Source organism: Sinocyclocheilus anshuiensis, unplaced genomic scaffold (genome assembly GCF_001515605.1).
Source record: "Sinocyclocheilus anshuiensis isolate Anshui unplaced genomic scaffold, SAMN03320099.WGS_v1.1 scaffold117, whole genome shotgun sequence".
Taxonomy (NCBI): Eukaryota; Metazoa; Chordata; class Actinopteri; order Cypriniformes; family Cyprinidae; genus Sinocyclocheilus; species Sinocyclocheilus anshuiensis.
In genome coordinates this window covers 4,461,556-4,471,311 of record NW_015536624.1, presented here as the reverse complement: position 1 = coordinate 4,471,311, position 9,756 = coordinate 4,461,556, and the positions used below count along the sequence as shown (strand labels likewise).

At 38.9% G+C, this 9,756-nt stretch overlaps 1 non-coding gene across 1 annotated transcript; it reads right to left on the bottom strand.

Moving 5' to 3' along the window:
• Nucleotides 1-6,236: 6,236 nt before the first annotated feature.
• On the bottom strand, nt 6,237-6,324 carry trnay-gua (transfer RNA tyrosine (anticodon GUA)). Its single transcript is given in 2 exon segments — nt 6,237-6,272; nt 6,288-6,324. It is a non-coding gene; the product is annotated as a tRNA-Tyr (tRNA).
• Between the last annotated feature and the right edge of the window lie 3,432 nt (nt 6,325-9,756).

The window sequence follows — 9,756 nt, the reverse complement described above, 5'->3', positions numbered from 1 at the left end:
CTTTCTTTTCTCTGTACTAACTACTGTTTTTTTTAAGTATGCTGAAGTGTTTTTCTTTGTATTTATCACTCTCTCTCTCTTTTTGATGCAGTAAATGAGAGAAGCAGTTTGAAGTGTTCTTACTCCTGCTTGTAATGTTTATTGCTGGGTCTAGGTTTAAAAAATAAATTATTTTAAAATAGGCATTGTTAGATGAATTATATCACAAGTACACACTTTGAGGCTGATGATGCACGGGGCAACATTTTGAGCAATGTTGCCGGACAACTTTGGGCAATGTTGCCATCAATGGGCAACCAGGTGAGACACAGGACCAATGACTGATCTAAATAATCCAGATAGAAATTTGTTACCCATTCTCAATGGGAAAGTGCCCAAGCAACATTGTTCAAAAAAAGTTGCCCGGCAAAATTGCTCAACAAGTTGCCCCGTGAATCATCAGCCTGATACTAGGGGCTGAGGTGGGTTAGAGCAGCATGAATTAGTCTACATTTTACCCAGCATTACATCTTTTCACTAAACTGTGAGCAGGCACAGAGCAGCCTCAACTCAGCTGTGTAATGACACCTTAAATGCATTAATGTCACTTCTGAGCATCTATAAACAGTTTGTGTAAAGACACCTAAAAGCCACTTCAAATGTAAGTGTCTTTAGACAGGCTGCTCAGAGGTGGCTTAAATGCACTTGCACAGCAATCACATCTGTACACTTTGATACTAGGGCCTGAGCTGGGTCAGACCAGGAAAAAGTTATTCTGGCTTTGATGCAGCATTGCATCTTTACAAATAATTTTGAGCAGGAACAAAGCAGCCTGAACTCAGTTTCTACAGTTCAGGCATCTTTACACAGCTATACCATATTTCAGAAAAGCCTAATATTTACCATAGTAAATGTGTTTAAGGGAGGAATGTAACCATCAATGATGCTAGTTTGCATTTAGATGGAGATTTTTAAAAGATAAATATGGTGGATTGTCCTTCAGAGTCTCCTATACGAGAAGCAGAACCAGCGTGCTTTAGTTTAGATACATTATTTGGAGCAAAATGATTCATCCTGCCTCTAGGCTATTTTAGAATTTGTTCTTTCTTGTTACTTTTTTTCTGTGAAAGAGGCTTGTGGATCTCCTCAATATTAAGCATAACTCTAAAAAGGCTGAATAATGCAAAGAATTGAAATTACAAATTATATTTCATGTATTTGTCTGCAACAAAATTGCTGATTTTAAGCGTGAAGGACAATTAGTACCTTTCACCGAGTGCAACTACGCATGAGTCTGCAGCAGCAGAGCTGATTTACAATATAAACCATCTGCAATCATCATTACTGTCAACATCATATTCCTGTCTGAATGATTATCAATGAGATGACACTTCCTCCTGAACAGGTGGATCCTAAGATACAGAAGATGGCATCATTTACAACAGATTCCGGCAGTGAAGCAAAGAATATAAAAATAGATGAAGAAATAAACAAAAATTCAGGAGAGGCTGAAAAGGGATAGATCTAGGAAAGTAGTTTATCACAGCAATGTGTTGATTAAATTAAATTAATTAAATTAGCATACCATCGCATGGTTGAAATGTCTTGAAGAATAAATGAGTGTGATATTAAATTACATAAGCAGTACATTATATTAATGCTTGATACATTCATTTACTCAGACATTTGTTGTTATTTCTGAAAGCATATTGGCTTTGATGCGCTCTGATTCCCACGGGCAATCCATCATGTCTGTTCCTGTCCAATAAACCCGTAATATAATGTCCACTATGACATACAAACCTGCTCTACCTTTAAAAATAGTTTTGCCATTAAAGGTTCACCGAAAAAAATAAAAATAATTTCAGTCATCATTTACTCACCCATCATTTCATGCTAAACAGTATGCCGTTATTTTTAAGTGAAAAAGAAGACTTTGTGTGAAGAACAGGCCAAAATGTAAGATATTATTCAGTGGAATACACCTCAGCAGCAATCAAATCTCATTCTCAATCCTTCCTTTGTGAAAAAAAGAAAATACACTTCAGCAAATACAAAAAGAGTACTTAGTACAGAGAGGGGGAGAATAAAATAACAAAAAATAATGAATGAATGAATGTGAACTACAGGTAAGTGTATTTTGTGTATCATTGTAAAGGGTTAGTTCACCCAAAAAATAAAATTAGCCTGTTATTTACTCACCCTCAAGCCATCCTAGGTGTACATGACTTTCTTCTTTCAGACTAATCCAATCGGAGTTATATAAAAAATTGTCCTTGCACTTCTAAGCTCTATCATTGCAGTGGGCGGGTGTTTCTGCTCAACAGTCCAAAACATGCTAAATAAAGTGTGCGCATCCACAATAAAACGTGCCTCACATGGCTCTGGGGGGTAAATAAAGGCCTCCTGTAGCGAATCCATGCATTTTTGTAAGAAAAATATCCATATTTCAAACTTAATAAACACTTTTCTATCACTTCTGCCATCTGTCATACGTGGAAGCAGTTCTGGCGGATGACGTAGGACGTCGGCATTGCGTGATTAGTGATGAACGCGGAGAGAGAACAAAACAAAATGCCGGTCACAAATTAGAAGTACAAACTGAGGATTTGAAAATAAAAATGTCGGAGGATTTCAATGTAAGCCAAGAGAAGACTGGTTTTCCTTTGCTAAAGTAAGGAAACTTTGCTTCTTTTGCTCCTGTAAACAAACTCGTGTCACTAGCATTTCTCAGAGGTGCGTACGCGACGCATTCATCCTACGTCATTTATTATGCTTGAAATATGGATCTTTTTATTACAAAAACGCATGGAATCGCTGCAGGAGGCCTTTATTCATGCCCCGGAGCCGTGTGAGGCACGTTTTATTATGGCTGCGCGTGCTTTATTTAACGTGTTTTGGACTGTTAAAGAGAAAGACCCACCCACTACAATAATAACACTTGGAATAGTCAGGACAATTTTTTATATAACTCCAATTGGATTCGTCTGAAAGAAGAAAGTCATACACACCTAGGATGTCTCGAGGGTGAGTAAAACACTAATTTTCATTTTTGTGTGAACTAACCCTTTAAACGCAATAACATTTTTTGATCCACTTAAGTATGACCTAAGTACATCTCAAATGCAATTTCATAATTACTGCTACTGTCTTTAAAATATACTTTAATGTGATTTTTATTGAAACTTATATGTCATGTATTTAAATATATTTGTAATTACACATGTGTACTGCGTTTGATTACATGCAAAATACATTTACTTTACATAAAATATTGAATAAAAAACTACAGTTAAAATTATAATCAAATACTTTACATGTGTTTTATGTTAGTCAACACATCAAAATAAGTGTACCTCTTTAAAGTATGACACAACTTTTAAAATATGATTTATATTATGCTTATTACATGTACATGTTAATATACTTATTACAAAGCGCACTTTCAAATTAATTTTGTTAAGAAACATAATCATGAAAGTGTCTCTCTTTAACTACACTTAGGTGGCTTTTTATTTTATTAATTTTACATTATCTGCAAGTAAATTTTTTAAACTATACTTTTAAGATTTGAAATACACATTCATTACAATTAAGCATGCTTATTTTTATATTTATTTTATTTTGTTTTATTTTATATTTTTATTTTTTTTTGTTTTTGTCCGTAAAGGAAATTCTCATTTATGTGTTGTGATATGATGTTGGGTAAATAATGAAATTGGGTAACACTTTGGGCTTAATCATACACCCGGCGCAATGCGACGCCAGGCGAGATGCAAGTGTTTTTTGCTAGTTTCAGCCTGACGTAGTTATCATTTTCACGTCCTGTGCCATGCTGTTTAAATAGCAAATGCATTTGCGCCCATTTGTGTGCTCATGAGCGTGCTGGTCTGAAAACGAGTTGTGTTCAGGCGCATTGTTGGCGCGTTGCTATTTTGAGGCACAAAGCGCACTTTCAAATTAATTTTGTTAAGAAACATAATCATGAAAGTGTCTCTCTTTAACTACACTTAGGTGGCTTTTTATTTTATTAATTTTACATTATCTGCAAGTAAATTTTTTAAACTATACTTTTAAGATTTGAAATACACATTCATTACAATTAAGCATGCTTATTTTTATATTTATTTTATTTTGTTTTATTTTATATTTTTATTTTTTTTTGTTTTTGTCCGTAAAGGAAATTCTCATTTATGTGTTGTGATATGATGTTGGGTAAATAATGAAATTGGGTAACACTTTGGGCTTAATCATACACCCGGCGCAATGCGACGCCAGGCGAGATGCAAGTGTTTTTTGCTAGTTTCAGCCTGACGTAGTTATCATTTTCACGTCCTGTGCCATGCTGTTTAAATAGCAAATGCATTTGCGCCCATTTGTGTGCTCATGAGCGTGCTGGTCTGAAAACGAGGTGTGTTCAGGCGCATTGCTGGCGCGTTGCTATTTTGAGGCAAATGAAATAGACTGTGCCATTGACCAACTAAAACCTGGTCTAAAGTCAATGGCGCAGTAGTTTTTTTGTTATTTAAAGTGTGCGTAGTATAGGCGGGTGCACAACGCGTGTACACTCTGCTTATTACACACACAGGGACGCGCAGCAGCACACAAACATGCCAAATATAAAAAATTAAAGGATTACAATGTAAAAGATTATTATTGTCTAGGCTACATAAATAAAAAAATGCCTACATGTCATAATGGATAGTCATTGCATGTATCATAATTAGGCTACCTATCTGCTAGCGTACGAGCATATCCGTTTCCTCTCTGGAGACACGTTCTGTCTTTGCGCTTGCAAATTCTGCCTTGCAAATAGCAAATTTGCCATGGCGCGAGCGTAACTGGCTCTTAAAGAGAATAGGTGATGAGACTCTGATTGGTTTATTGAACGTAGGGATGGGAAGATTCCCTGATTCGCTCGGTGCATCGGCATAAAAAGTTAACAGTGTGATGCATTGGTTTAAATAGTGTGCATCGGCTACAAGTTGGCATTTATATCGCGATGCATCGTTTCTAACATATTTGCATCGGCTAAAACCGATTTATTTATATATAGTTACTAGTGGATGCGCTATACTTTTATTGTTAAGAAAGTGACCAATAATCTGTGACCAATATTTTATATGTAGATTGATTTCTCCTTTCTAAACTGTTTCTCAAGTGCGTTTTCTCATTGCTGCTGCGTGAATATGACGCATCACAACACACGGAGACCGAGGAAAAACTGGGATTGAAGTCCAAAACCTGACTTGAAATAACTTAACAAATCAATCGGGGCTAAAGCGGTTCCATAAATGACAAATTAAGTTCACACAATCTCACTAATTTGTGCACGCTTATTCTTAAGCAGCCCTTAATGTCGATCATGGATCAAATCTATCCACCATCGCAAACAGAGAATATATACACAGGTATATTTTTCATCTGTAAATGTCAGAAAGTCATGCAAACATATCCATTTTGCTGTCAAGAGTGGGCGATGCTGACGCGAGTGAACGAGCGCTGCTGCGTGCATTCACACTAAACAGACAGAGCGCAATCGAATAGGAGCGCAATAATTCTGAGTAAAATATACATTTTGCTAAAAAAAAATGTTGTTGGACATTAAATGTGTCTTTTGTAGAATTTTAAACCTACATATTAGTGTATTTTTTATGATAGCAGTAACTGTAAAGGGACTATTATAATAGGTAAATCAAATGTAAGCTAGTACAGTACTAATTACTAAGCTCAAATGTGTTTCTTATAGCAGTTAAAATATAGTCATTTTCTTTATTATTTATTTTCATTTTTAATTCAGTGATTTTAAGTTTTAATTTAGTTATTTTAATGCTTTAAAGAGCAATTTAAGATTGTAATGTTCTAATGTTCTGCTATCTGTTCTGCAAACTATAAGTGACGTGACATGTGACATGTGGCCAAGTATGGTGACCCATACTAGGAATTAGTGCTCTGCATTTATCCCATCCTAAGTGCACACACACAGCAGAGAACACACACACACTGTGAACACACACCCGGAGCAGTGGGCAGCCATTTATGCTGCGGCGCCCGGGGAGCAGTTGGGGGTTCGGTGCCTTGCTCAAGGGCACTTCAGTCATGGTATTGAAGGTGGAGAGAGTGCTGTACATACACTCCCCCCACCTACAATCCCTGCCGGTACGAGACTCGAACCCGCAACCTTTGGGTTACGAGTCCGACTCTCTAACCATTAGGCCACGACTTCCCCCCAAAAGGTGGGCATTTGAAAATAGACCTCCTTCGAGCCGGAGTCGAACCAGCGACCTAAGGATTGCCAACACTCCTACCTACAGTCCTCCGCTCTACCAGCTGAGCTATCGAAGGCACTGAAAAAATGTATGCGCCTTCGATCCGCACTTCTGCCGAGCCCGCACTGGGGCGAGCTTCGCAGCAGACTTCCACCCGACAGTCGAAGCTCGGAGGAAGATCGCGACGGGTAAAAGGTACAGCTGTAATACAACCAGAGAGAAAAGCTGCATGGCTTGAAACTGTAAAAAAAAAAGAAAAAGAAAAAAAGTCAAAGTAAAATAATAGTATGTGAGAGAGTGGTAATATTATTGGGTTCCTTTGGTCAGTGTTAAAGGAACTCAGCTTAGTCTGACAGTTAACCTGCTTTAGACCAGGTCAGTTTCCCAGCATAAGGTGCCACAGTGACTAGCTTGATCTAGGCCTACTGTATGTTAAATTTGCTTTATGGAACCAACTCATTTGACAATGAGTCTAACTGAAATAAGCCTGGCTTATTTGGTAAACTTGTTTTATGAAAGAGGCCTCGAGGCATTAAGTGATCATATTTTCTCCATTGCATCGAATTACATTGTATCGAATCGAAATCAGATCGCACTGCATCGTAACAGGGGTGAATCGTATCACATCGCATCGGTAGCTGCTTCATATATATCTTTAATGTATCGTATCGTTGGCTATGCATCGATATGCGTATCGTACCGGCTTGAGTCATGAGATGCACATCCCTAATTGCACGTTATGCCCAAAACACACCCATTATTCATTAAGAGAATAGGGACAACCCTTTTAGACCACGCGCCAATTACACCGACCGTTTTTCTTGTCGTTAAACTAGCAAAAGAGGATTCGGACACATCCTAAGTGTACCTGCGCCGTGCACTTTAGACCTTGCGCTTAGATCGTTAAAATAGGGCCCTTTATTTTAAGGTTTACACGTTACACGAACTTACTATTATAATAACAATAAATTATGCATAATTACATGCAAGTAACCCTAAGCTAAACCCTAACCCTAATCCTAACCATATTGTAAGTACATGTAGTTAATTAATATTACTCAGTACTTAAATGTATGACTATTACACTTTAACAAGGACATCTTAGAATAAAGTGCAACCTGAAATTGTTTTACTGTCAATGTGTACATTTATTGACAGCACGTCTTGGATCAGCTACACGGCTGTCTAAGCGTTTGAGCTGTGAAATCTGAGCTTCTGTACTATTTAAATAGGTTTGTTCAAATTTAAAAAGAGACCGAGGCCTGGCTCGGGTCTAATCCATCCACACACCTTGCACCAGCCTCTATTCAGAGTGCCACTATATCATTTAATTAACTGTCTGCCCTTCTGGCAGGATGTTTCGTTTAATGAAGCAATTTTTCTCAGTGCGCGTCAATGTTCCAAACAATTCAAAGTGGATGACTAACGTCTTACTGCATTCTATTCGCCTGTTTATTTTGTCTCGTTTTACTCCAAGCAAAATAGATTTCTTAAGGTAATAAAACTTGCTCTGCCATTACTCAGGTTTTAATTGGTTTTTGCTTAATTCCTCAAGATCAATTTATAATTCATTATCTTCCAATTTACTCAACATATGGGGGTGCATTCTGGGTTAATTGCTATTTAATAAAGAATAACTGCAAAAAATATAATGGTGCTTATGCGTCAAAGGAAGCCTCTGAAATTGGCGATATGTGCATTGATCCGGTCATCGGGATATTATTAACACCTGATGTCTGAATGTGTTCATTATAGATGAACTGCTTTTGAAAGGAAATGCTGCGATTAAAAAGACTGTTTGAAAAGTTGAGGATCTTTTGTGCTGGTATTTGATGTTCTCCATTGCTTTGTTGAAAAGGGCATCAGTCATATATCTGGGCTTATCGTTTTCAAAGTTCTCTCATGAAGAGCAAATCTTTATGCCCGCCCAGTTGGAATTGCTTTCCATTGCCCCCTCCAGGGAGACGTTGGGCTGTATATCCATGGCCTTAAAAGGAACATCAAGTTAAAATGTCACAAACCATCCAAGTTCAAATCACAGCGTTCAATCCAGATGGTATATTAAGGGATAAGTTATTTTCGCAATTCACACACCTTGTTTGAAAAGTGCACGTGCACACTTTTATTTGATCTCTCCTTGATGCCAAGAAACTGCTGATTTTATGATATGTGGCACCAAAAAGTAACACTTTTTTTTGCCACCAAACAGAATTTACATCATTCAGGTTTAAAAAAAAAAAAACCTTTATTGTCTCTCTTGGAAGGATAGAAAATACTTTTTGAATTGCATTAAATAACAGAATCATTCATTCTTACTCCATGTAAAAATGTTGCTCCATCTTTTCTTTCTTTAATTTTCTTGTGGTCTGCCTTTTGGTTTATATCCAGTTAGATTATTATGTGTAGAGTAGAGAATGTCAGTGGAGAATGTTACTCATAACAACACAGTGTCAGGGTTCTGTCACTTCAGTCTAGTGTAATTCATGTTTTGTGACAGAGCCCTGACACTCCCGTCGTGTCATTGTTTTCTTGTGAGCGCGCGGCTTCGAGAGTGCTCAAGCCGTGCGCTCTCGTCTGTGTGTCCTGTTTTATGTTGGAGCGTGATATTCAGATCCCGGCACTCATGTCTTGTTGAGTTTCAATTTCGTGTTGGGGTCAGGACACTCGCGCTCCATGTTCTGTCTGCTGTGGGAGCGTGCGGTCTCGAGTTCGCTCGGCCGTGCGCTCTTCTGTCCACGTGTGTTGTGTATTGTGTAGCACGCGGTTTGTGTTCAGCCGCGTGCTTTTCTTGTTGTCTTGTGGGAACACGTGGCTTATGAGTTTTGTCATTAGCTGCGTGTTCGTCTCTTGTTTTGTTCAAGCATATGGCTTTTGTCTTTGTTTCCTGTGTGCCATGTGCTCTCATGTCAATTCTCTTGACCCCACCCATCTTGTTACCTGATTACTGGTTAATTTCCCCCACATGTGTTCCCTCGTTACCCTCCTCATTTGCTCTCTATTTATTCTCCTTGTGTTTGCAGTCCCGTGCCAGTTCGTCATCATATCACCCTAGATGTGTTCTGATCCTGCATTGCCTTGTCATGCCAGCAACAGGGGGCTGACGTGAGGAATTTTGCCCTGGAGTTCAGCGGTGCTGCAGAGGGGTTGGGGTTTAATGATCCGGCCCTCAAGGACCTCTTTAATTACGCCATTGATGAGCCCCTCAATTGGTGGAGAATGAGGGGGCTGGACCACCTGACGTTTGGGGGATTTGTGGAGTTTCTGGCATGTCCCCCAGCTAAGGAGGCTGCAATGCTGCCCGTGGTGGCAGAAGAAGCTGCAGTGCCCCCAGAGGTGACTGATGACGCTCCAGCACCCCTAGTGGCGGCCGACAACGCTTCAGCACCCCTAGAGGCAGCCGAAGAGACTGCAGCACCTCACTCTCGTAAACGGAGGAGGGGGAGGAGGAAGAATGGGTCCGCATCGCCGCCCCTAGATGCGGCTGAAGAGGCTTTAGCTCCCCTAGAGG